We start from the raw sequence: 27753 nt of genomic DNA on the forward strand, positions 1-27753 counted from the left end.
CCTATGGGGAACAGGGGTGCTCTGGTTCCAGTCTACCAGCAGGTAAGTACCTGCGTCCTCGGGGGGAGACCAGGGGGGTTTTGTAAAGCACTGGGGGGAGGGGAGGGGACATGAGAAAACACACAAAGTACACCCTCAGTGGCACAGGGGCGGCCGGGTTCAGTGAGCAAAGCAGGCGTCTGGTTTCAGGTAGGAAACAATGGAGGGACCCAGGGGTCACTTTAGCGGTGCAGGCAGGCATGGGGGGGGCTCCTTGGGGCAGCCACCACCTGGGCTAGGTAGAGGGGGTTGCCTGGGGGTCACTCCTGCGTCGAAGTTTGGTTCCTTCAGGTCCTGGGGGCTGCGGGTGCAGTGTTGGTTCCAGTCCCTTGTTACAAGCAGTTGCGGTCAGGGGGAGCCTCTGGATTCTCTCTGCAGTCGTCGCTGTGGTGGCTCAGGGGGGTCGTCTCTGGTTACTCATGGGCTCGCAGTCGCCGGGGAGTCCTCCCTGTGGTGTTTGTTCTCTGGATCTTGAGCCGGGGGAGTCGGGTGCAGAGTGTTAAGTCTCAAGCTTCCGGCGGGAAACGTGCAGTCTTTGAAGTTTCTTCTTTGTTGCAAAGAAGTAGCTGGTTTTGAACAGGGCCGCTGTTCACAGGAGATTCTTGGTCATTAAGTCCAGGGCAGTCCTCTGAGGATTCAGAGGTTGCTGGTCCCTGTCGGATGCGTCGCTGGAGCAGGTTTTCGAAGTTGGACACAGGCCGGTAGGGCTGGGGCCAAATCACTTGTCTTCCTCCTTCTCTGCAGGCTTGTAGGTCAGCAGTCCTTCTTCTTTCTTCAGGTTGCAGGAATCTGATTTCCTGGGATCTGGGGAGCCCCTACATACTGAATTTAGGGGTGTGTTTAGGTCTGGGAGGGCAGTAGCCAATGGCTACTGTCTTTGAGGGTGACTACACTCTCTTTGTGCCTCCTCCCTTTGGCACATTGAAGTGAGCTTGAAACAATGCGAGGAGAGGTTGGTGAGTTCCATTCTTCAGCTGTTTATTTAAATCATATTAGAGTAAAACAAACATTAAATCACCCCAGCGCACAGCAGTCGGCCCTCCGATGTCGAAACCATCCAACCCTGCCGTTCGACGTTGCCCTGGAATCCCCGGGGTTCCTCGTTGCGTAATTCAGATCGAGGAACACCGAGAAACCAAAACACGGGCGCGTGTCAGCGTCTCCGCTGTGTGCACGGCACAGCAAACAGCTGATTACAGCTGACCGGCCCGCGCAGCGAGAACGCTGCTATTATATTGTGCTTAAGCACTACAATTAGTTTTCTTTTTTAACAACAAAAAAAACAAAACAACAAAACAAAAAAACTTACAAATATACCCCTAAAGAAAACAAACAAAAGTTTGATATCTATACATGCCAAGTATTGAAACATTTATCTAAAAACAAGTTCAACTTAAACAAATCCACTTCGATACCTTATAGGTAACCTGTGAACTCTATCACTTTTTCTGATAGGCACAAGATCCATGCATGGACTTTCCCTCTTTGAACTGAAGTCCTTTGCTCCTCTGGATTTTTGTACATTTAAGCATTCCTTCTCTTTCGAATAATGATCACCTTCATCTTGAGAAGGCAACAAAAACCCCTTTGATTCCACTTTTACAACTTTACCTATGTTCCACCAGTTACGTCCGTCAACACGCACAGCATTACCACAGACCTTGTCAATCTTCAATGGTTCAGAAAACTTAGAGTCACCTTTCTTAACAAAAACCAGCAATTTAACCCACACCCAATCACCAACGGTGAACTGGACATCCTTCACACCCTTTTTATCATCATAATACATTTTCTGTCTTTGTTGAGCATTTTCCACATTTGAACGAATTTTTGAGTGTATGTGTTCCTTACATGTAGTATTTTTGAAGAACTTAGCCAACCAAGCTGGCCTAAAAAGAGTGGCAGGCTTTCTCCCTTTAAGTGCCTCAAACAGAGATACCCCTGAGGTGGTGTGAGGTGTTGTTCGGTAAAACCAAAGCGTACTCTTTACAGCGGCATCAACTACACATCCATTAGCTAGCGCCCACTGAATACATTCACCAATCAATCTATTAAATCGTTCAACCAAACCATTAGTTTGCGGTTGATAGAAAGAACTTTTCAAATGTTTGATGGCACACTCATTCAAAAAACTATCAAATTCACTGGATACAAACTGAACCCCGTTGTCTGACACAAGTTCCTTAGGAAACCCTTCCTCTAAAAATACATCCTTCAAAAACGTTACAACTGACGTGGAATCTGCGTGACTCACAAACTTCACATGAGGCCACTTGGAAAAGTAATCAATAACAACATAAGCATACCGTAACTTAGGAGGAAGAGAATTAAGCGGTCCCAGCAAATCGATTCCTAACTTTTCCCAGGGACCTGCCGGACATTCTATTGGCTTTAGCGGAGGTGTTGACGTTGTGAGAGTCTTATCACTAGATGTACAAATAAGACATGATTTGACTAATGTATCAATGTCTCTGTCCATTTGCGGCCACCAGTAGTATTCTCTCACCCTTTTTTTTGTAAAAGTAGCACCCAAATGACCGTCATGTGCTTTTTGCATAATCTTAGACCTTATAACATCAGGAGGAACAATCTTATCATTTCTCAACAATACCCCATTTTCAATAGACAGTTCTTCAGACACCTTTGAAAATGGTTGTTCACTCTGATTAAAAACATTTTCATGTGGCCACCCTTCCTCAATGTATGTCAAAATTCTAGAGAGAACATGATCACTTGAAGCCGCTTCTTTCCATTGCGTTTCAGTGAATGACCCAGTACGTTCCAAATCAATGACAGCAATGAAACAGTTTTCATCTTGACAGACCATTTCCTCTTCACAGTCTTCAGAAATCGGATTCCTGGAGAGATAATCAGCTCTCACGTTCTTTCCCCCAGAAATGTGTACCACAGAAAAATCTAATTGTAACAACCTGGCAGCAAATCTTGCAATTCTTTGTGTGCTGCTTTTAACATTGGTACCATTTAGAATAGAAATTAATGGCTTATGGTCTGTCTGAAGAGAAAAAAGGTCTTCCCCATAAATATGAATACATTTTTCTATACCCCACCAACATGCCAATAACTCTTTTTCAATTACGGAATAATGTACTTCATTAGGTCTGAGTACTCTTGACGCAGATCCAATGGTATGTTCCCGTTTCTCATTCATTTGCGTCAAAACAGCACCCAGACCGAATTTACTGGCATCCACTGTCAAATAACATTTCAAATTGTGATCATAAGATTGTAAAACTTTAGCACTACACAACTTCTGCTTAATCGTGCCAAAAGCTTCCATACACTCAGCATTCCACACAAACTCAGAATTGGTTTTGAGTAGATTAGAGATGGGTCTGACTAGCGTTGCAAAATTTTCAATAAACCTAGAATAGAACTCGCAAAGTCCCAAAAACGATTTGACCCCACCTTTGTCCTGAGGAGCTGGTGCACTTACAATTGCATCCACCAGACCTGGTCTGGGATGCACCCCTTCAGCTGTGATGACATGACAGAGATACTCTACTGACGTTTGTAAAAACTGACATTTTTCTCTTTTCAACACAATACCAGCACCATCAAACTTACTTAAGACCTGTTTCAAAATTGCATCATGTTCCTCTTGGTCACACGCATGTATCAACACATCATCCTGAAAAATACACACTTTGTCTATTCCTTTGAGGAGAGTAGACATAATCCTCTGAAATACAGACTCAGCTGATGCCAACCCAAACGGCATACGACAATATTGATATGTTCCCCACGGGGAAACCAAGGCCATGAAGTACAGAGAATCTTGAGTCAATTCAACTTGGTGATAAGCGGTAGCCAAATCAAGTTTAGAAAATAATTTCGCTCCATTAATACAGGAGAGCATCTCACCAATCTTAGGCAGGGGATGAGAGTCTTCCCAGATCTCTTTGTTAAGTGCCCTCAAATCCACACATACTTTTCAAGTCCCCATTTTTTTTCTTTGCGACAACCAAAGCAGATAACCATAAGGAAGAATCAACGGGTTAAATAATTCCTTTTTTTTGTAAACTTTCTAATTCTTTTTCCAACTCATCTCTGACACTGAATGGCACTCCTCTCAACTTATGTTTAATAGGAATGGACTTATCCTTCACCCTAATCTTGTGTGTAAATCCTTTTATCTTCCCTAACTCACCTGAGAAAACCCTTGGAAACTGATTCAACAAATTCATAATATCAGAGGAGTCTCTAATAGCTGACACCTGTTCACACGTTCCTGGGCGCAAAACCATTCCAAACAGCCCTTGGTGAAACCATCCTAAAATGTTCAGTCCTTTCACTGCTACGTAGACCTTCCCAATAATGCGTCGACCCTTGAAAACCACGATGTCTTCAAAGAAACCTACTAAATCAATCCTCCTTCCCTCATAAGAAATAGGTGTCCTATCTGGTGGATTCAACTTTCGTGTGCCCCAGTTTTGTACAAAGAGCTCCTGGGTGATCATAGTGATTCTAGCACCCGAGTCAGCCAGTAACTTCAAATATTTGTCTCCAACTTGAACAAAAACATATGGATCAATACAGTGCTCAGGATTACCAGTTACTATGTCCTGGTCTCCCACCGCCAGAATCATCTCTTGGATTTCAGTCATCAATTCATCCATCCTGTCATCATTATCATCACTGACCGCATTAACCTTAGTGAAACTATTTTTGTTACTTTGATAAAGCCTTGCGAAATGATCAATTTTGCCACACGATCTGCATTGAACATTTTTTGCTGGACATGCTTTTACTCCTTTTACATGTAATGTGTAGCCACATCTAAAACAAATATTAGACTGCTTGAAAAAGCTACAGGATTTGTTCGCCTCGACTTTGTTGTGAGAAAATCCCGTAGTCTTGCGTCTGTCATCAGATCTCTGAACTACATTCGCCTGTTCAGCTTGAGCACATTCCAATTCTTTAGCAGATTTAATAGCAGTCTCAATGCTTTTAGCAATCCTAATGGAACCCGACAAAGAAGGATCTCCCAAGGACAACAATTTTTGCTTTATAGCTTTATCAGAACAGTGACAAATAAATTGGTCACGTATTAACTGATCCGTAAATGTGTCAAAACGACACTCTGACACAAGTTTCCTCAATGCAGAAATGTAAGTATTAACATCTTCTCCACTTTTTTGCTCTCTCCTAAAAAGCTTATGTCTTGAAATAACTAAACTTGGTGGTGCATCAAATCTACTGGCCAATTTCTTAAGAGCTTCATCAAATTCATCGAGTTCCTCGCCTTCATCCGCTTGAACATCTGGTAAATGTTTATATACCGACCTCCCCTCGAAACCTAAAGAATGGAGTAACAAGCATTTTTTCCTTTCCGGTCTAAATCTTGATGCTCCAATAGCACGCATATATGTTTCAAACGCATCATACCATTGCCTCCATGGTATAGTTGGCTCACCAGGTGTTTCCAAAAAAGGTGGCGGAGAGTTGACCGACTGCATGACTAGAGAGAGAGGCAATGCAGACACAGGAACTATTTAAAAACCAATAAAAATTAATTCAATGCAGAATTGGAAGGTCCAGTGCAACTACTGCTTGATAAAAACACTATGAGGGTTGAAAATCACTGATGTTCAAAGATGTCCGCCACTCTTTCCATCAAAAATGGGCCTGTCTGCACCATCACCTCCAGAATGAAGGATCATGGGAGGAAATACACACAAAAAAACTCACTGTTATATGATCAGTCCAGGAGGTCATCAATTAGCAGAGGAATAGTACTAGCACGAGTGGGCTACGCGATGATTGCCTGGGGTGATTCAGTTTCACAGCTCGTCGCCAAATGAAGTGAGCTTGAAACAATGCGAGGAGAGGTTGGTGAGTTCCATTCTTCAACTGTTTATTTAAATCATATTAGAGTAAAACAAACATTAAATCACCCCAGCGCACAGCAGTCGGCCATCCAATGTCGAAACTATCCAACCCTGCCGTCCGACCGTTGCCCTGGAATCCCCGTGTTCCTCGTTGCGCAATTCAGATCAAGGAACACTGAGAAACCAAAACATGGGATCGTGTCAGCGTCTCCGCTGCGCGCGCGGCACAGCAAACAGCTGATTACAGCTTACTGCCCCGCGCAGCGAGAACGCTGCTATTGTATTCTGCTTAAGCACTAAACACATCCCTAATCCTATTGGGGGAATCCTCCAAACTCAAGATGGAGGATTTCTCAAGGCAGGAGTCACCTCAGCTCAAGACACCTTAGGGGCTGTCCTGACTGGTGGGTGACTCCTTGTTTTTCTCATTATCTCCTCCAGCCTTGCCGCCAAAAGTGGGGGCAGTGGCCGGAGGGGCGGGCATCTCCACTAGCTGGGATGCCCTGGGGTGCTGTAACAAAGGGGGTGAGCCTTTGAGGCTCACCGCCAGGTGTTACGGTTCCTGCAGGGGAGGTGAGAAGCACCTACACCCAGTACAGGCTTTGTTCCTGGCCACAGAGTGACAAAGGCACTCTTCCCCATGTGGCCAGCAACATGTCTGGTGTGTGGCAGGCTGGCAGGAACTGGTCAGCCGACACTAGAAGTCGGGTATGTATTTAGGGGGCATCTCTAAGATGCCCTCTGGGTGTATTTTACAATAAATCCCACACTGGCATCAGAGTGCATTTATTGTGCTGAGAACTTTGATACCAAACTTCCCAGTTTTCAGTGTAGCCATTATGGAACTGTGGAGTTCGTGTTTGACAAACTCCTAGACCATATATTCTTATGGCTACCCTGCACTTACAATGTCTAAGGTTCTGTTTGGATACTGTAGGGGCATAGTGCTCAGGCACATATGCCCTCACCTGTGGTATAGTGCACCCTGCCTTAGGGCTGTAAGGCCTGCTAGAGGGGTGACTTACCTATGCCACAGGCAGTGTGAGGTTGGCATGGCACTCTGAGGGGAGTGCCATGTCGACTTGGTCATTTTTCTCCTCACCAGCACACAGTGTGAGGCAGTGTGCATGTGCTGAGTGAGGGGTCCCTAGGGTGGCATAAGCCATGCTGCAGCCCTTAGAGACCTTCCCGGGAATCAGGGCCCTTGGTACCAGGGGTACCAGTTACAAGGGACTTACCTGAGTGCCAGGATTGTGCCAATTGTGGAGACAAAGGTACAGTTTAGGGAAAGAACACTGGTGCTGGGGCCTGGTTAGCAGGGCCCCAGCACACTTTCAAGTCATAACTCTGCATCAGCAAAGGCAAAAAGTTAGGGGGTAACCATGCCAAGGAGGCATTTCCTTACACAAACCCCTCCCCCCCCCAAACGAAAGAGGATGAGACTAACCTTTCCCAAGAGAGTCTTCATTTTCTAAGTGGAAGAACCTGGAAAGGCCATCTGCATTGGCATGGGCAGTCCCAGGTCTGTGTTCCACTATAAAGCCCATTCCCTGTAGGGATATGGACTACCTCAACAGTTTAGGGTTTTCTCCTTTGCATGAGCCATCTGAGAGGTCTGTGGTCAGTTTGAACTATGAAGGGAGTACCAAAAAGGTATGGTCTCAACTTCTTCAGGGACCAGACCACAGCAAAGGCCTCCCTCTCAATGGAACTCCAACGCTGCTCCCTGGGGAGTAACCTCCTGCTAATAAAAGCAACAGGCTGGTCAAGGCCATCATCATTTGTTTGGGACAGGACTACTCCTATCCCATGTTCAGAGGCATCTGTCTGCACTATGAACTGCTTCCTCTGTCTGATACTACTTCCTTTGGGAAGCCCACCCTGGAAAATATTCCCAGGAGGGCCTTTGCCACTGCAGGTGCTGTAGTGGTCCTTAAAGGAATAGCTTCAGGATATCTTGTGGCATGGTCCACTACCACCAAGATAAATCTATTGCCTGAAGCAGTAGGAGGGTCAAGGGGGCCAACTATGTCAACCCCTACCCTTTCAAAGGGAACCCCAACCACAGGCAGTGGAATAAGTGGTGCCTTTGGGGTGCAACCTGTCTTGCCACTGGCTTGACAGGTTTCACAGGACTTACAAAATTCCTTTGTGTCCTCAGACATTCTAGGCCAATGAAACAGGGGAACAAGCCTGTCCCAAGTTTTCATTTGTCCTAGATGCCCAGCTAGGGGAATGTCATGTGCCAGGGTTAGGAGGAACTTTCTGTACTCCTGAGGAATCACTAATCTCCTGGCAGCTCCAGGTTTAGGATCCCTATGCTCAGTGTACAAGAGGTTGTCCTCCCAGTAAACTCTGTGAGAGTCACTGACATCCCCATTAGCCTGTTTGACAGCTTGCTGTCTGAGACCCTATAATGTGGGACAGGTTTGCTGTGCCACACTCAGCTCCTCTCTGGCAGGCCCCCCTTCACCCAAAAGCTCAGCAGTGTCTGCTTCCAGCTCCTCTGGTGTAGGTTCTGCACAGGGAGGGAATTCTTCTTCCTCAGAAGTAGAATCCACTGTAGAGGGAAGGATAGTAGGAAGTGGTTTGCTTCTACTAGCCCTAGCTTTAGGGAGCACTTGGTCCATTGTTCCAGGATCCAAGCTTCCCTGTCCTTTTTGCTTTTTGGCCTGAGCCCTTGTCAAAGCAAAAATATGCCCTGGGATGCCCAGCATTGCTGCATGGGCCTCCAACTCCACATCTGACGAAGCTGATGTCTCCAAATCATTCCCTAATAGACAGTCTACAGGTAAATCTAAAGCTACCACAACTTTCTTTGGACCAGTAACCCCCCCCCCCCAGTTGAGATTTACAACAGCCATGGGGTGGCTAAGTGTGTTGTTGTGAGCATCGGTTACTTGGTACTGGTGACCAAGTAGGTGTTGTTCAGGGTGGACCAGTTTCTCTATGACCATAGTCACACTGGCACCAGTGTCCCTGTAGGCCTGAACCTCAACACCATTTATTAGGGGTAGCTGCTTGTACTTATCCATATTAAGGGGACAAGCAACTAAGGTGGCTAAATCAATAGCCCCCTCAGAGACTAACACAGCCTCTGTGGCCTCCCTAACAAGGCCAACCCCAACTAAGTTACCAATAGTGAGCCCAGCTACTCCCTTGGATTGGCTATTAGTAGGTTTGCTCCCACCACCACTGCTATTAGTAGGGACACTAGGTGTAGCAGTAGGGGTTGTAGTGGTAGGAGGCTTGGTGCCTTTCTTTGGACAACTGGGATCTGTTGTCCAATGGCCTTTTATTTTACATAAATAGCACCATGGTTTCTTTTCTTTGTTTTGATTTGAAGAGGATTTGGGCCCACCACCCCCACCAGAGTGTTTTTGTGGGCCTGATGAAGACTCATTTTTAGATTTGTCCCCACCCTTGTCAGAAGACTTACCATCCTTCTTCTTGCCATCCTTGTCACCCCCTGTATGAACTTTTCTGTTCACCCTTGTTCTGACCCATTTGTCTGCCTTCTTTCCCAATTCTTGGGGAGAGGTCAGATCAGAGTCCACCAAGTACTGGTGCAACAAATCAGACACACAATTATTAAGAATATGCTCTCTCAGGATCAAGTTATACAGGCTGTCATAATCAGTAACTTTACTGCCATGTAACCACCCCTCCAAGGCCTTCACTGAATGGTCAATGAAATCAACCCAGTCTTGTGAAGACTCCTTTTTGGTCTCTCTGAACTTTATCCTGTATTGTTCAGTGGTTAAGCCATAACCATCCAGGAGTGCATTCTTAAGAACTTGGAAATTATTAGCATCATTTTCTTTCACAGTAAGGAGCCTATCCCTACCTTTTCCACTAAATGATAGCCATAGGATAGCAGCCCACTGCCTTTGAGGGACATCCTGTACAACACAGGCCCTCTCAAGTGCAGCAAACCACTTGTTAATGTCATCCCCCTCCTTATAAGGGGGAACTATCTTGTGCAGATTCCTGGAATCATGCTCTTTTGCAGGATGACTATGGGGAATACTGCTGCTGCCACCATGGGTTTCTAAACCCAACTTCTGTCTCTCCTTCTCTACTTCTAAAGTCTGTCTATCCAAATCCAGCTGTTGCTTCTTGAGCTTCAGTCTGGTTTGTTCCACTCTCAATCTATTGAGCTCCCTTTCTAACAATCTGTCATCAGGGTGGGTGGGAGGGACATGCCTTGAAACAGAAGTATGGTGAGAATGGACAGAAGGAGACCTGTCCCTTACAGAAGCCACCCTAACAGCTTGGCTAACAGAAACATCACTACCAGTATGGTGAGAATAAATGCTTTTGCTATGATGTGAGACAACACTATTTATATGGTGTGGCTCATCATCATTACCAACTATGCTAGACTGTCTAGTAATGGGCAGGCTAGGAGGTTTCTTTCCTGAATCTTTTCCTGGGGGAGTCCCTGGATCAGATTGAGAACCATTAGCTACTTTTTCAACAGATGGGGCACTTCTAGCCTTATCCTGTTCTCTAAGCATGTTGAGTAACAGTTACAAGGAAGGATTCTTCCCTACACTCAAACCTCTCTCTACACAGAGACTCCTTGCTCCTTTCCAGCTAAGGTGGTCATATGCAAGTTTGGACAGATCAACATTTTGGCCTGTGCCAGACATTTTTAGAGAGAGTTAAAGTGATAGTAAAAGATAAAAAGTTTGTCAGAGCTTTTAGAAAGACAGAGAAAAAAAAACTTTTTAAACTTTTTAGAACTTTTTAGAAAGTTAGGAGTACTTTTCAGCACTTAGAAAAGAGTGAAAAGAGGAAATGCAAAACTTTTTGGCTATGTGTATATACACTGACCTTGTTTTGTATATTTTTCTCTTATGAAAAGTACAATGACAAGAGTGGTAAGTAGTCTCAAAGCACTTATCCCACCGCTGCACAACCAATGTAGTAGGCTGGACTGGCTTGTAGTGAGTACCAAGGGGTACTTGCACCTTGCACCAGGCCCAGTTATCCCTTATTAGTGTATAGGGTGTCTAGCAGCTTAGGCTGATAGATAATGGTAGCTTAGCAGAGCAGCTTAGGCTGAACTAGGAGACGTGTGAAGCTACTACAGTACCACTTAGTGTCATATGCACAATATCATAAGAAAACACAATACACAGTTATACTAAAAATAAAGGTACTTTATTTTTATGACAATATGCCAAATTATCTTAGAGTGTACCCTCAGTGAGAGGATAGGAAATATACACAAGATATATATACACAATAGCAAAAATATGCAGTATAGTCTTAGAAAACTGTGCAAACAATGTATAGTTACAATAGGATGCAATGGGGAAACATAGGGATAGGGGCAACACAAACCATATACTCCAAAAGTGGAATGCGAACCACGAATGGACCCCAAACCTATGTGACCTTGTAGAGGGTCGCTGGGACTATTAGAAAATAGTGAGAGTTAGAAAAATAACCCTCCCCAAGACCCTGAAAAGTGAGTGCAAAGTGCACTAAAGTTCCCCTAAGGACAAAGAAGTCGTGTTAGAGGAATAATGCAGGAAAGACACAAACCAACAATGCAACAACTGTGGATTTCCAATCTAGGGTACCTGTGGAACAAGGGGACCAAGTCCAAAAGTCACAAGCAAGTCGGAGATGGGCAAATGCCCAGGAAATGCCAGCTGCGGGTGCAAAGAAGCTTCTACTGGACAGAAGAAGCTGAGGTTTCTGCAGGAACGAAAAGGGCTAGAGACTTCCCCTTTGGTGGACGGATCCCTCTCGCCGTGGAGAGTCGTGCAGAAGTGTTTTCCCGCCGAAAGAACGCCAACAAGCCTTGCTAGCTGCAAATCGTGCGGTTAGCGTTTTTGGACGCTGCTGTGGCCCTGGAGGGACCAGGAGGTCGCAAATTGGACCAGGAGAGAGAGGGGACGTCGAGCAAGACAAGGAGCCCTCTCAGCAGCAGGTAGCACCCGGAGAAGTGCCAGAAACAGGCACTACGAGGATGCGTGAAACGGTGCTCACCCGAAGTCGCACAAAGGAGTCCCACGTCGCCGGAGACCAACTTAGAAAGTCGTGCAATGCAGGTTAGAGTGCCGTGGACCCAGGCTTGGCTGTGCACAAAGGATTTCCGCCGGAAGTGCACAGGGGCCGGAGTAGCTGCAAAAGTCACGGTTCCCAGCAATGCAGCCCAGCGAGGTGAGGCAAGGACTTACCTCCACCAAACTTGGACTGAAGAGTCACTGGACTGTGGGGGTCACTTGGACAGAGTCGCTGGATTCGAGGGACCTCGCTCGTCGTGCTGAGAGGAGACCCAAGGGACCGGTAATGCAGCTTTTTGGTGCCTGCGGTTGCAGGGGGAAGATTCCGTCAACCCACGGGAGATTTCTTCGGAGCTTCTGGTGCAGAGAGGAGGCAGACTACCCCCACAGCATGCACAAGCAGGAAAACAGTCGAGAAGGCGGCAGGATCAGCGTTACAGAGTTGCAGTAGTCGTCTTTGCTACTATGTTGCAGGTTTGCAGGCTTCCAGCGCGGTCAGCAGTCGATTCCTTGGCAGAAGGTGAAGAGAGAGATGCAGAGGAACTCGGATGAGCTCTTGCATTCGTTATCTAAAGTTTCCCCAGAGACAGAGACCCTAAATAGCCAGAAAAGAGGGTTTGGCTACCTAGGAGAGAGGATAGGCTACTAACACCTGAAGGAGCCTATCAGAAGGAGTCTCTGACGTCACCTGGTGGCACTGGCCACTCAGAGCAGTCCAGTGTGCCAGCAGCACCTCTGTTTCCAAGATGGCAGAGGTCTGGAGCACACTGGAGGAGCTCTGGACACCTCCCAGGGGAGGTGCAGGTCAGGGGAGTGGTCACTCCCCTTTCCTTTGTCCAGTTTCGCGCCAGAGCAGGGCTAAGGGGTCCCCTGAACCGGTGTAGACTGGCTTATGCAGAATTGGGCACCTCTGTGCCCAACAAAGCATTTCCAGAGGCTGGGGGAGGCTACTCCTCCCCTGCCTTCACACCATTTTCCAAAGGGAGAGGGTGTAACACCCTCTCTCAGAGGAAGTCCTTTGTTCTGCCATCCTGGGCCAGGCCTGGCTGGACCCCAGGAGGGCAGATGCCTGTCTGAGGGGTTGGCAGCAGCAGCAGCTGCAGTGAAACCCCAGGAAGGGCAGTTTGGCAGTACCAGGGTCTGTGCTACAGACCACTGGGATCATGGGATCGTGCCAACTATGCCAGGATGGCATAGAGGGGGCAATTCCATGATCATAGACATGTTACATGGCCATATTCGGAGTTACCATTGTGAAGCCACATATAGGTAGTGACCTATATGTAGTGCACGCGTGTAATGGTGTCCCCGCACTCACAAAGTTCACGGAATTGGCTCTGAACAATGTGGGGGCACCTTGGCTAGTGCCAGGGTGCCCTCACACTAAGTAACTTTGCACCTAACCTTTACCAGGTAAAGGTTAGACATATAGGTGACTTATAAGTTACTTAAGTGCAGTGTAAAATGGCTGTGAAATAACATGGACGTTATTTCACTCAGGCTGCAGTGGCAGGCCTGTGTAAGAATTGTCAGAGCTCTCTATGGGTGGCAAAAGAAATGCTGCAGCCCATAGGGATCTCCTGGAACCCCAATACCCTGGGTACCTTAGTACCATATACTAGGGAATTATAAGGGTGTTCCAGTAAGCCAATGTAAATTGGTAAAAATGGTCACTAGCCTGTTAGTGACAATTTGGAAAGAAATGAGAGAGCATAACCACTGAGGTTCTGATTAGCAGAGCCTCAGTGAGACAGTTAGTCACTACACAGGTAACACATTCAGGCACACGTATGAGCATTGGGGCCCTGGGTTACCAGGGTCCCAGTGACACATACAACATATATACAGTGAAAAATGGGGGTAACATGCCAGGCAAGATGGTACTTTCCTACACCAACGCAATGGCGAGAGGGAGAAATTACTTCAAATGGAGCGAGTATTGGACATTCTTTGCAATAAAAATGACGATTTGGAGGCGCGATCTCGCCGCAACAATATCCGTATAATTGGTCTGCCGGAGTCCACGGATATGGGCTGAATGGAAGATTTTGTGGAGGGTATGCTCGCTGACCTTTTCCATGGAGAACTTTCCCGCTTGATGGTGGTGGAGAGAGCTCATAGATCCCTGGGGCCTTGGCCTCCGCCTGGCACTCCTCTGCGTCCCATAATTGCTCGCCTGCTGAATTACTGCGATAGAGATACGGTCCTCAGGCTGGCCAGGGAGTGGCAGCCGGTGGTCTACAAGAATAACAAACTTAGCTGCTTTCCGGATTACACCCCTGGTGTGCAGGCGGTGCATCGTGCCTTCTTGCCAACTAAACGCATGCTGAGCCAGACAGGCGCTAGCTTCTCCCTTATTTATCCCGCCAAATTAAGGGTACAGCATAGGGGGTAAGCTGTTCTTTACAGACCTGAAGCTAGCGGCTAAATTTGCAAAGACAGTGCCGAAGCGGTCGGAGGTTTCTGGCCCAGAGGGTTCTGGATCTGAGCATGCTGCCTTGAGTGATAATGACTGATTGGGCCTGGTGCTACTGACTTGAGTTGCCTACTATGACTGCCAGGGGGTCTGTGTGATGTGCCCTATGGTTTCGGCTGCTCACCTGAACCATCTTCATATTTGGCCCTTAGCCCTCCTTCCCTAGTCCTGTTCGGGCCGATGGGATGGGTGGCTTGGCTCTCACCCTCTGGATAAGCCGTTATAGCATTTCATCTGTTATGTCTGGGTTTCCTGTTGCTCTGGGGCGTGGGACTTCTGCTTGGACCAGGTTGGGGGGTCTGGGTGGATGGGGGTCGGGATTGTTAATGTTCTGTTTTCCTCTTGCTTTTCTACTTTCCTTCTCTCTTTTTCCTTGCTTGTTATCTGCTGGTGGGCATGTTGGGTCACTGTCGTCGCATTATCTGCTTGACGGGATGAAGTGATGGAGTTGAGACTTTTGACAACAGTTCGCTGTCTTACTTGGAATGTGCGAGGCTTGAATGATGGGCGTAAGGTGCGCCTCATGTCTGCTTATGCTAAACGGCATGAAATCGATATATACATGCTGCAAGAGGCTCATTTAGTGGCTTCTGCACTGGGAAGGCTGAAGGACTGGGGAAGATTATTGTTCGGTATTCTCGAGCTATGCTTGAGGTGTGGTGATATTGCTGCGTAAGGGGTTGCAGTGGCGTACTCAGAGGGTTGTAGTTGATCCTAATGGCAGATAAATGAGTTACTTACCTTCGGTAACGACTTTTCTGGTGGATACATTAGCTACCTGTGGATTCCTCACCTATTGAATACTCCCATTGCGCCAGCATTCGACGGAAATCTTCTTCCTAGCTTCTGCACGTCGATGAGGACGTCACAATTGCCCACGTGCTGCCATCTGACGTCATACAGGCAATAAGAGGTCCTTGCCGACGTAAGTACCAACATTTTTTACGTGCCTGAGACTAATAGGCCATTGAGATAAATAATCAAATAACAATATTTAATGATATTCAAGATAAAAACAATTTCAAAAACTCGATTTTTTTTTTTTTAAATAAATATATACATAAATAAACATATACAGTATATGTACAAGCCCTCAAATACCAAGAGGAGCACACCCAAGAATAACTTGGTTAGACCAGACAGGCAACAGGGAGGCGGGTGGGACCGTGAGGAATCCACAGGTAGCTAATGTATCCACCAGAAAAGTTGTTACTGAAGGTAAGTAACTCGTTCTTCTGATGGATACAACTACCTGTGGATTCCTCTCCTATTGAATAGAGTCCCAAAGCAGTGCTGCACTCGGTGGTGGGTGCCTGAATGGTCAAACCAAGAAATCCTGCAGCACTGACCGTGCAAAATGGCCATCCCTCCTAACCTCAGAGTCGAAGCAGTAATGCTTCGCAAAAGTGTGGAGGGATGACCAAGTTGCGGCCTTGGAGATGTCAACCACAGGAACACCCCTAGCCAAGGCCGAAGAGGCCGACTTAGCTCTGGTGGAATGAGCTCTTATACCATCGGGGGTTCTTTCTTTGCTAAAGAGTAACACATTTTAATGCAAAGAATGACCCACCTGGAGAGTGTTCTCTTGCGGACTGCCTTTCCTCTCCTCTTTCCCACGTACCCGATGAAGAGCTGATCCTCCAGCCTGAAATCCCTCGTTCTGTCCACATAAAAGCTTAGCTTTCTCCTCGGGTCTAAGCGATGAAGTCTCTCTTCTTCTTTTGAAGGATGAGGCGGAGGATAAAACTAGGAAAGAGTAATCGTTTGGGCCATATGAAAGGGTGAAACAACCTTCGGTAGGAAAGCAGCCTTGGTCCTCAACACCACCTTGTCCCCATAAAAAGATGTATAATGGGGTTTAACAGATAGAGTCTGCAGCTCACTCACTCTTCTTGCGGAAGTAATTGCAACAAGGAAAACAGTCTTTAGGACCAATAACCTTAAGGGGCAAGAATGCATAGGCTCAAACGGGGAACCCATAAGAAAAGTCAGAACCAGGTTTTGATCCCACTGAGGCATTATGAAAGGAGTGGGAGGAAATTTGTTAATAAGACCTTTTAAAAATCTAAGTACTATAGGGGATTTGAATAGAGAAGGCTGGTACAGAAGACACAGAAAAGCTGACAGGGCAGACAAATACCCCTTAACTGTAGCCACTGCACAACCCCTCTGTGCCAGAGACAATTCAAAAGACAAGATATCTGATAAGTGAGCAAGTAAGGGATCAATTTGCCTCTCTCCACACCAAATCACAAATTTAGCCCACCTATTAGCGTAGATCGATTTAGAGGAGTGTCGCCTGGCCGATAAGATAACATCCACTACATCAGGCGGGGGAGAAAAGGAACTCAGGTTGCCCCGTTTAATCTCCAGGCATGAAGGTGCAGGCTCTGGAGGTGGGGGTGTAAAACCTGCCCCTGCGACTGCGAGAGGAGGTCTGCCCTGAGAGGGAGACGGAGCGGAGGGCACAGTGAGAGTTGGAGAAGGTCCGTGTACATACCCCCCTTGGCCAATCCGGAGCTATTAAGATGACTTGGGCCCGATCTTGGCGTATTTTCCTCAAAACTCGAGGAATCAAGGGTATGGGGGGAAACGCGTAAAGCAACTGGTCGCACCAGGTCATCTGAAACGCGTCCCCCAATGCTCCTTGTCCCGGATACTGGCTGCAGAATAACGGGCAGTGCGAGTTCTCCCGAGGGGCAAACAGATCTATCCGAGGAAACCTCCACATCTGGAAGATTAGACGGAGCTGATCTGGATGGAGACACCACTCGTGATCGGCCGAGAAACGGCGACTGAGACTGTCCGCACGAACGTTCAAGACTCCGACCAGATGATTTGCTACCAAGCAAATCTGATGGTCCTTTTCCCAGGACCAAAGCCGTAGAGCTTCTCTGCAGAGAAGGTACGACCCTACTCCTCCCTGCTTGTATATTTACCACATCGCGGTAGTATTGTCCGTCAGGACCTGAGCCGACTGACCGCGAAGGGATGGGAGGAAGGCCTTGAGAGCCAGACGTACAGCCCGCAACTCCAACAGATTTGTATGAAACATCTGTTCTACTGGAGTCCAAAGACCTTTGATCTCCAGGTCCCCCAGATGAGCTCCCCACCCTAGTGTGGAAGCATCCGTTATAACTGTGGCCACAGGCAGAGCTTGCGAGAACGGCCTTCCTCTGGAAAGATTGCCGTCCGCAATCCACCATTTCAAATCTGAGGCAGCATCTCTGGAGATCCTCACCGAACCTTTGAGATCTCCTTTGTGTTGAGACCACTGCTTCCGGAGGCACCAGTGAAGAGCCCTCATGTGCCAGCGAACGTGAGTGACCAGCAGTATGCAAGAAGCAAACAGACCGAGCAGACGTAGGACCTTGAGGACTGGAATGACCGTTCCACTTCGAAACATTGGAACCAACGCCTGGATGTCCTGAATCCGCTGAGGCGGAGGAAAGGCACGATTCAATGTTGGATTCAGTACTGCCCCTATGAACAGGAGGCGCTGAGAGGGCTCTAGGTGAGATTTGGGCACATTCACTGAAAAACCCAGGTCGAACAACAACTGATTAGTCGACTGAAGGTGATGCAACACGAGCTCCGGAGACTTGGCTTTGATCAACCAGTCGTCCAGATAAGGAAATACTGCTATCCCCTTCCTTCTGAGCTCTGCCGCAACCACCGACATCACCTTTGTGAAGACTCGAGGTGCTGAAGTTAGACCAAACGGGAGGACCGCTAACTGATAGTGCCGCGACCCTACCACAAACCGGAGATACTTCCTGTGCGACTTGAGTATCGGGATATGAAAGTAAGCATCCTGCAAGTTGACAGACACCATCCAATCTCCATCGTTCAGCGCCAAAAGCACCTGAGCTAGGGTCAGCATCTTGAACTTTTCCTGTCTGAGGAACCAATTCAAGATCCTCAGGTCCAGGATTGGCCTCAACCAACCATCCTTCTTGGGGATCAGGAAGTACCTTGAGTAACAACCCTGACCCCTTTCCTGCTCTGGAACCAACTCCACCGCACCCTTTGAAAGGAGGACTTGAACCTCCTGTTGTAGCAACAGGAGATGATCTTCTGTATAATAGGAAGGGCGGGGCGGGATGGGGGGCAGAAACTCCTGAAAGGTTAGGGCATAGCCTTTCCTCACAATGCTGGTGACCCAGGAGTCTGATGTAATGACATCCCACTTGTGGAGAAAGTTCAATAACCTCCCCCCTACATGAGTGGAGTGAGAAGGAATTGGCAGAAGTCTAAGGCTGCTTCCCATGCTGCACCCCTCCAGAGGAAGAGGCAGAGTGCTGCTGGGTGGCTCCTCTGGTCCGGACCCTACCCCTCCCTCTGTAAGATGTATAGGAGAGAGCAGAGGTGGGTTGATGCTGGAATTTTCCTCGAAAGGAGGAGGAGGAACCACGACCAAATCCTCAAAACCTCCTAAAAAATCTGGAGGAAGCAGAAAAAGAGGCTTGCAAGCCTAAAGACTTGGCAGTGGCCCTACTCTCCTTGAACCTCTCTAGAGCTGAATCAGCCTTGGAGCCGAAAAGCTTATTGCCATCGAAAGGAAGGTCCAAGAGGGTCGATTGTACATCCAAAGAAAATCCAGAGCTACGAAGCCAGGCTTGCCTCCTTGTAGCCACAGCAGTACCCATAGCCCTGGCAACAGAGTCAGTCGTATCTAACCCAGATTGAATAACTTGGGTTGCCGCTGCTTGAGCATCAGAAACCAGGCTCATTAATTCTTGGGGCACCTCAGTATGAGTCGACTTTATCTCGTCCATCAGGGCATAAATGTATCTCCCTAAAATACATGTAGCACTGGTGGATTTCAAAGCCATGCTACATGACGAGAAAGCCTTCTTCGACGATATGTCCATTTTCTTAGAGTCTCTATCTGAGGGCACAGCTGGAAAGGATCCTGGAGCAGACCGGGCTGAGCAAGAAGCCTAAACCACTAGGCTTTCAGGAGTAGGGTGCCTGGAGAGGAAGCCTGGGTCAGCAGGTGCAACTCGATATCTTCGAGCCACAGATCTATTCACCGCCGAAGATGACACCGGCTTCTTCCAGATTTATATGATGGGATCCAACAGAGCCTCATTAAAAGGCAGAAGTGGCTCTGCAGTTGTTGAGGCAGGGTACAACACTTCTGTTAAGATGTTTGGCTTAGGCTCAGACACCGGCAAAGGGAGGTCCAAAAAGTCAGCCGCCTTTCTGATGACCGAATTAAATGTTGCCGCCTCCTCCGTGTACTCCCCAGGTGACGACAAGTCCCATTCTGGAGAGGTGTCCAGACCACTAGCCGTGTCCAAGCCATGGAGATCTTCACGAGAGTTCTCAATCTCCCCTTCCTCCAATGTCCGCCTCCGATATTCTTGTTCTTCAAGGAGGCGAAGAGCAAGCCTCCTCGAATGCAGTCTCTCCTCTATCCTCGGCGTAGACATGGCGTCAGCAGATGTTGAAGCATGACGCTGCTCCTCGGGTCCATCAGATGCCGGATCTAACGGCGCCATGGATTTCTTCGGCGCTGAACGAGGAGTAGGACGGACAGAAGACTGTTCCGGGGCCGGTGCAGGTCTACTCCGCGTCGCTGGCTGAGACGCTGACGCCACAGGCACCGACACCGGCACCGAGCCCACATTTCTCAAGGGAAGAAAGGGCATAAAGGGTGCCGTTCGTAGCGGAGCCGGAGCACCCATATTGAAGGCCAAAGGGCCTGAAGGACCAGCCAGTCCACCACCTGGAGCCATCTGTTGAAAGATGGAGAACATCGCATTCAAGAATGCGAAACTATCGGCTCCAGGGGCTGGGAAAGCCGGGTACTGAGGTGCCTGGGCTGGAGGCGACATTGACGCCGGTCCCGACGTCTGCAAAGTCGGAGAAAACTCATGACGCCGTGGAACCTCGAACACCGAAGGAGGATTAACAGGCGAAGTCGGAGATGCCAACGGCGTCTGCGGTTGGGGAGAGACGGTGGGACTAACTTCCCAAGTCTTCCGACGTCGAGTCGACAGTGACCTCAATCGCGACCTCTCCCTACTCAACAGTCGTCGCGACTGTCGACGACGCCGGGAGTCCCGATGACGCCGATGCGACTTCGGTGATGACGACTTGCGGTGATGTCTTTTCTCCTTTTTCTTTGACTTCGCCAAAAAAAGCTTGGCCTCACGTTCTTTTAAGGGCTTTGGATTCATACATTGACAAGAGTCACACTTGTCAACGTCGTGGTCGGAACTAAGACACCACAAACAGTCAGAATGTGGGTCAGTAACCAACATTTTGCCACATTTCTTTGCGACATTGTAATGTCTCAAAGCAAAAACAGCAAAAATAACTGTAACTACGTCGAGTAGTAACAGTAGCTCCCTCGAAGAATAACCGTCGTTCGAATGGCACGGAAAAAAGGGAACTGACGTCGGAAGGACCTCTTATTGCCTGTATGACGTCAGACAGTATCGCGTGGGCAATTGTGACGTCCTCATCGACGTGCAGAAGCTAGGAAGAAGATTTCCGTCGAATGCTGGCGCAATGGGAGTATTCAATAGGTGAGGAATCCACAGGTAGTTGTATCCATCAGAAATGTCTTGTTAAGCGGCATGCTGGTGGATAGAACCTGTTGGCTAGTGTCTGTCTATAGCCCCAACACGGATGACCCTGAGTTCTTTTGCGAGGTGTGGCGCTTAGTGGAGTCATTGGGCAATGGTGCTGTGATTTGGGGTGGAGATTTCAACATGGTTTTGGACCAGGTGGCGGACCGTGAAAGCTTGGCCAGAGTACAGCATGTTGCGGCGGCAAGGACTCTGATGTCAGTGATGGATGAAGGTGCCTTGGTGGATCTATGGAGGGTGAAGCATGGAGGTGCAAGAGAGGGCATGTGTGTCAATTGTGCTCATAGCAGTTGGTCTTGCATTGACCGTTGGTTGGGCACGAGGGACGTGGAGCTCTGGACGCAGTTGGTGGATCATATGGCTCGCACCTTATCTGACCACTCGCCGGTGAAGCTGGTGCTGGTGGTGCCATGTGGGTTGGAACGCTCGTTCATGTGGCGGTTGCTGAATGGGGCGCTTCGTGAAGGGGCATTCCGTGAGGAGGTGCGCGAGGCTATATTTCACTACTTTGCTGAAAATAGTGGATTTGTGAGCTCCGCTGGTACTTTATGGGAGGCTTTCAAGGTGATAATCCGCAGAGTATGCCTTTGAAGCAACACGATGTGTTGCGGACGTTACGCCGGGAACTGGCCGATCTGGAGGGAAGGGTCACGGATTTGGAGCAGCGCTTGGTGGCAGACTGGTCGGGTACTACGCTTGCAGCTCTGCGGAGCGCTGTGTCCTTGTATGAGGAGGCTGCTCTTCGGGAGATTTGTTTTTTGGGGAAGTCTGCTAAGGCGAGGCGGTACGGGGAGGGGGAGCGGGCTGGCCGCACATTGGCGAATATGCTGCACAGGCCATAGGCTAGTAACTACATTACTGAAATTGATGTTGCAGTAGAGTAGGTAACTGCTGCGATTTGCAGTCTGCCTGGAGATGGGTCCCCAGGGCTGGATGGATTCACTCCCTCGTTTTATACAGTAAGGTGTATGCTGGGATACTTGTTCCTCATCTTTTGGAGGTATATGCGGAGGTGATGGAGACATGGATGCTCCCCGCCTCCCTTCGTGAGGCCCTGATTGTTACTATACTCAAACCTGGTAAGGATCCATTTTGCTGCGACTCGTACCGCCCATTGTCTATGATTAACATCGATAACAAAATCTTGGCCAAAATGATTGCAGCGCGGTTACAGCTGCTGCTCCCGAAATTGATGCTCCCGGATCAGTCGGGGTTCGTGCCTGGCCGATCTACATCTCACAATTTGCGCACGTTCTTTGCAGTCGCCAGTTCCATTGGAGCTAAGGAAGACGCGGTGGCGGTGTTCCTGAACGCTACAAAGGCCTTTGACTCGTTAGCTTGGGAATACATGTTTGCTTTGCTTGCCAGGGTGGGGCTGAGCGTGCGTTTTGTGAATTGGATACGTTTACTGTATTCTGCCCCCACCGTCAGGCAGCGCTTAAACAGAAACATTTCAGACCCTTTCCCAGTTGCTCGGGATACTCGCCAGGGATGCCCTTTGTCCCTGTTATTATTTGCTGTGGCCATGGAGCCCCTTGCGGCATGGCTGAGACAACACCATCATGATAAAGGTCTGCCGTTCCGGCAGCACCCGATATTAATTTCCATGTATGCGGACGGCATAGCTCTGTATGTCCGTGAGCCGCGGAAGAATCTTGATATTTTGCTGGACGAAATTGTGCGCTTTGGTACCTTCTCTGGGATCGCGATCAATTGGTCTAAGTAAGTGGTGTTGCCTCTGTCTGCCAGTGTAGTGGACTTCCCTTCTCAGTACCCAATTGGATGGTCGTGTGGCCCCGTACGATATTTGGGCGTTTGGCTGAGCGGTGATGTGGAGACTCTATGGATGGCCAATTATGGCAAGGCTATATCCTGGCGGGAGAATAAAGTTGAGGCTTGGTGCTCACTGCCGCTCTCACTTATTGGGCGTATCGCCATTGCTAAAATGGTGGTATTACCAAAATTGTTGTGTCTGTTTGTAAATCTCCCTCCTCCGGTGAGCTTTCTGCAGCGTCTTCGCTCTGCTTTGATTCGTCTGGCTTCGGCCGGTGGGTAGCCCAGAAATGCCTGGGAGAAGATGACGTTACTGTTTGAGCTGGGGGGCCTCGCCGCCCCTGACATGGAACTATATTACTATTGTGCTCAGGTTCACTTTGCGTATTGCTGGCTACGTCCGATTCGATACTTACCTCATCTTGCTCCTGAGACTGACACGGTGTGGCCGGATGGCTTGACCCGTGTCCTTGGTAGCCCCGCCTGGTCTAGGGCGCGCAGAGTTGACACAGTGGCGTGCACTTCGCACGCTTGGATGGCCTTATTGAATCGCTCTGGAGTGAGTGCGCCGTTTGCCCCCTCGATGCTGGTTCTTTCCGTCACGGATGCCGAGATGTTTCAAGATGTGAGGCAACGTGAATTTCTTCATACTGTGAATTTAACTGAATTGGGTGACAGGTTTGTTGATGGGCGTCTGATATCTCCCAGGGATGCGCTCTTTGACGAGGGTGCTACAGCGTTGCAGCAGCTGTATGTTCTGCGTGTCTGCGCCATGTTGCATGCTCGCTTTTCTGGCCCCCCGGGAACTCCTTTGGTGTGTAAGGCTTTGGAGGTGCTGTGTCGCGCTTAGTCGCCGAGTAAGCTCATTACTAAATTGTACAATTGTATGCAAGATCAGCACAGTGACACGGGGAGCTCTTTCAGGGCTCGCTGGGAGGCGGATGTTGGAGAGACTATTTTTGAGGAGGTGTGGCGGAGATGCTGTGCGCACATGTGAGTTTTGTCGGGCAATTACAGGCTGCATCTGATACACTTGCTCCATGGGCCTGCGAGCTGATGCGCGCTGTGAACGCTGTCGTGCCCCTAATGCTGGCTTTCTCCATCTTGCTTGGGAGTGTGCCGAAGTCCATGCCTTTTGGACGGAGGTAATACATGTGATTGGGGAGATGACTGGCTTGCGGCTGCCCGTCTCCCCTAGAATGGCGCTGCTTGGATGTTTGGATGAGGTACGGACGACATATAGGAGATTGGTGGGCCTGCTTCTTCTGCTGGCTAAGCGCAGGGTTGCAGTGTGCTGGGGTCGTGGTCGGGCCCCTCGCGGCTCCTATTTGCTACGGGACTCCTCCTTCTGCCAAGAACAATTGATGATTTTTTGGGAGTTAGCTCCTGAGGGGTCTTGGCCTAGGGATATCTGGGCTCCGCTGCACTCCTTTCTGGAGTCCTTATAGTGCGGCTGCATTTGAATCATATGAAGGCCCACGCGCATTAGTGACTCTTATCTCCATTGCTCTTCTCCTGTGGTGTGACCGCGGTATGAAATTGGTTGGCTGTGGTGCGCTTCGTGTCCCTTCTATGTCTGCCTTCTCTCTTACTCTCTTTGACTTTGTTGGCTCTGTACTAGCTCCTAGTCCCTAAGATGTTATGTTTCTAGACGCACGTCCCTGGATTTATGTTTTGAAATGTGTATACCGCAGCGGATCGGGCTCTTCTAATGGGTCGGGGATATCTCTGAGCTGTGCACTGGCTGTGTTCTCTGCTGGTGCTGTTGGTTTCTGGATCGAGCCCGTGAACTAGGATGGGACTAATTTATGTCATCTATGTACTTATGTTCTGCGGGAATGTCTTTGCTGACATCTGTTGTATGTTCATTGTTATATAACAACATGAATAAATAAATAAAAAATAAAGGTTTTAAAATAGGTCTAGGCACATTAGAACAATGAGGAACCTCCAAATGTTAGTAAACATAGATTGGCCAAACAAAGTCAGTTGTATCTATCTTTTATGAACCTTAGCTGTGACTCTGAACAAGTCAATATGTCAAAGCTTTTGGCTGTTTTATTTAGCAAGGGTGTAGACAGGTTTTGGTTGATTTTCTTTGTTCATTACACATGGAGGTCTCGACATCTGTGAGATTCGGTGTAGGAGGTGAGTGGCCAAATTCATTTGTCTTAGAATGTGGGGTCTGACAGACTTGTGTCCTCAAACCTATATTGCTTTTATTGTATGTAAACAACCATAATGTTTTCCTAATTTTACACTGCATGGACATAGCCAAGGTACGCTAAAAAACTGCCCACATTTTTATGAACGTCAATTACGCCATTTTAATGTCAAGGACCCCCTCTGGCCTTAAAGGCCTAATCGAGAACGTTGTTCTATTTATCGATAACCCACGCCTGGAAACCAATTTGACCAAAACATAACATATGGTCCATGGCCAAAAGAACAGTAAGGCCTGACCCATTTTTAGTAAAGGAAATAACATCAGAAAGGTTTCTCTTCTGTGTGTCTGGAAATTACCATTGACTCCTCTAGTACATGGTTAAATCTTTTATCCACCAGGTGCCTAAGCTTCAACCAATCTGTCAGTGTATTATTTAACTTTGTCCAGAGGGTTAGGAGCAAACCAATTTAGGCCCTTCTCGAAATCTACAGTAGAAAATGTCTTTTGATCTTAGCATATGTGACAGACATTTGGGGTGATAGCAGCTCACCAAGACTTCAAATAGAAGACAATTGTTTTTTGAGACGCCTCTTAGGGTTACCAACAAGCAATCCCCACTTTTTTTTTTTTACCACAAAGAACTAGGAATGCATAAAATTAGTTCTCATGCTACTATGGCTGTCGATTTGGTCAAATGCTCACGCATCCTAAACAGACACAATAAAGGACTGAATTGCTTGTGATTTTGACTGCAATATATCCTGGTTGTTGCACATTGAATCAATAGCTGAAATCCTAGGATGACCTTATTTACCTGACTGAACTAAGCAGATAACACGGGGAAGACAACCTGGGTTAAGGTCAAGTTCAGCACATATGTGACATTGTCCTGCATAGGGGAGGAGCTGAAAAAGTCATTGATGAATGATTATGTATCACCCCAAACCAATGCGGACACAGAGCCATATTTAACCAGCCCATGGGACAAATCACTGCTAACTAGATTTCGCTTAGCTATCCTCTGAGACAATACGAATCAGGAGTAAATTTATTTGCCCAGATGATGAACTTTCTACACAAACACTGCTTGTATTCTTTTGTAAATTTTATAGACCTTTCCCGTGTCATATTTTTTAATGTTGGTTCTTATGAATAATGGATTTCTAAGCGTAAGCCTGCATTGTGCTTTTTTTTAAGAATGCTGAGCACCCCTTTAGTATGTAATACTGTTAGTTGCTTTTTAAAATCTGTAATAAGATATCGTAAATCATTGCTCTTGTAATCAAACCTGGTTTATCCATAACAGTAATTTCTAAACTGTACATTTAGGATTATGTATAATAATAAAATAAAGATAAACTGGACTGGTCTGCCTCTTGCTATCTATGTGGTTCCTACCATATGGCTCCTCTGTCCCTCCTCCCATTTTACCTCAAAGAAACTCTAAAAACTGAAGGGAGATTTCAGATACTACTCGATTCTTTCTAATTTTGTTCCAAACTTTGAGACAGGCTTCATTCGTAACCTCTCGGAGGAAGTGGCAAATACCTCTACAAATGCTCTGTAAATTATTAACATTGAACCGACTGCACAAAGACCTGTCACTTTTCCAGAACAGAATTGGCCTCGACTTTATAGCTGCTGTTATGTCTGTACAATTGTTAACATTGAGTGCTGCCTGCATATGCCAGACAATTTACAAGTCATTCATCACCAATTTGAAAGTATTCGTTGCCAAGTAAATTAATTATTGTCGCTCATAATCCTGAATGATGTGATTTGTTGTCAAGACTGTCATGTTTGATAGGTAGCAGGCGAATTAACTTATTGGTCTAAGGATCGATGCTATTCTTTTTTTCCTGTAATTTCTTTTTTAGTTACTAACAACCCTGACAAAAGATGCTACCCATTTTTGTCTTTTTATGCTTCTTCTCTATTCCTTTCATGTTCTTCTAAGGATGAAGGAATAATCTTATGTATGGAGATGAAGAGAGGGCACAAAGGTTAACCAGATGAACTTTCAGTATTTTTAAAACTAATAAAATGGGCGCTAAATTAAAAGCATCTTCATTTATAACCTACTGTAGACAACTTTGTTAGGCCTTTTATTAGAAGCTCCAGTTTCACATCTAGATGGAGTTTGCATCTTACCACCCGAGTGTGAAATTTGAAAACTGCTGTGTTTATAGATGCCTTGCTTGTGGATTGATACTTTTGAAGCTAACTTCCCTCGAGTGTTTGTTTTACATAATCACACACACATGCACCTGTCTACTAGAAAATGGACACAATCTTATTGTAGAAATGTAATTTGTTATAAATGTGTATATCATTCTCCACTTACAGAGCTCCTCTCCTTAACAAGGAGATTTCTATCTGTGTTTTTCTCTGATCACTGCTGCTTGTTAATAAATACATTTTGCAGACTCATTCCAGAAAATGTTATTGTTGAGGAAAACGCTAAGAATAGAAAAAGGGTATAAGGTACCAAATCACTACAAAATCAAACTTCTCAAGTGAAAGAAGATAAAGCCCAATGGAATATTTGTGCTACAGATATGAAAATATTGCAGTTCATGATCAATGTTTAAAAACATACTGTCTCAGAGTGGCAATGTCAAATTCCTCTACATCTAGGCTGAAACCCATATATTACCATTCCCTGAATCTGTTTTCTTTCACAGATAAACAATTAAAAAAGGAGTTTCAGCAGTTTGAGTTTGAAGAAGTGGCCATTTAGTCAACTTTGAAAAAGTGTGGGAGTGATATTACAGGAGTGAAAAGTGAGAACTGGCCACCTGACACTTTGTGTCAAAAAGAGACC

The 27753-nt window shown here is 47.1% G+C and overlaps 1 protein-coding gene across 2 annotated transcripts in view; it reads right to left on the minus strand.

The window, feature by feature from the left end:
* SENP7 (SUMO specific peptidase 7) overlaps positions 1-27753 on the minus strand; it is a 790555-nt gene that overhangs the window by 201714 nt on the left and 561088 nt on the right. The window lies entirely within an intron of this gene.

The sequence above is a fragment of the Pleurodeles waltl genome, chromosome 8 (genome assembly GCF_031143425.1).
Source record: "Pleurodeles waltl isolate 20211129_DDA chromosome 8, aPleWal1.hap1.20221129, whole genome shotgun sequence".
NCBI classification, from domain to species: domain Eukaryota; kingdom Metazoa; phylum Chordata; class Amphibia; order Caudata; family Salamandridae; genus Pleurodeles; species Pleurodeles waltl.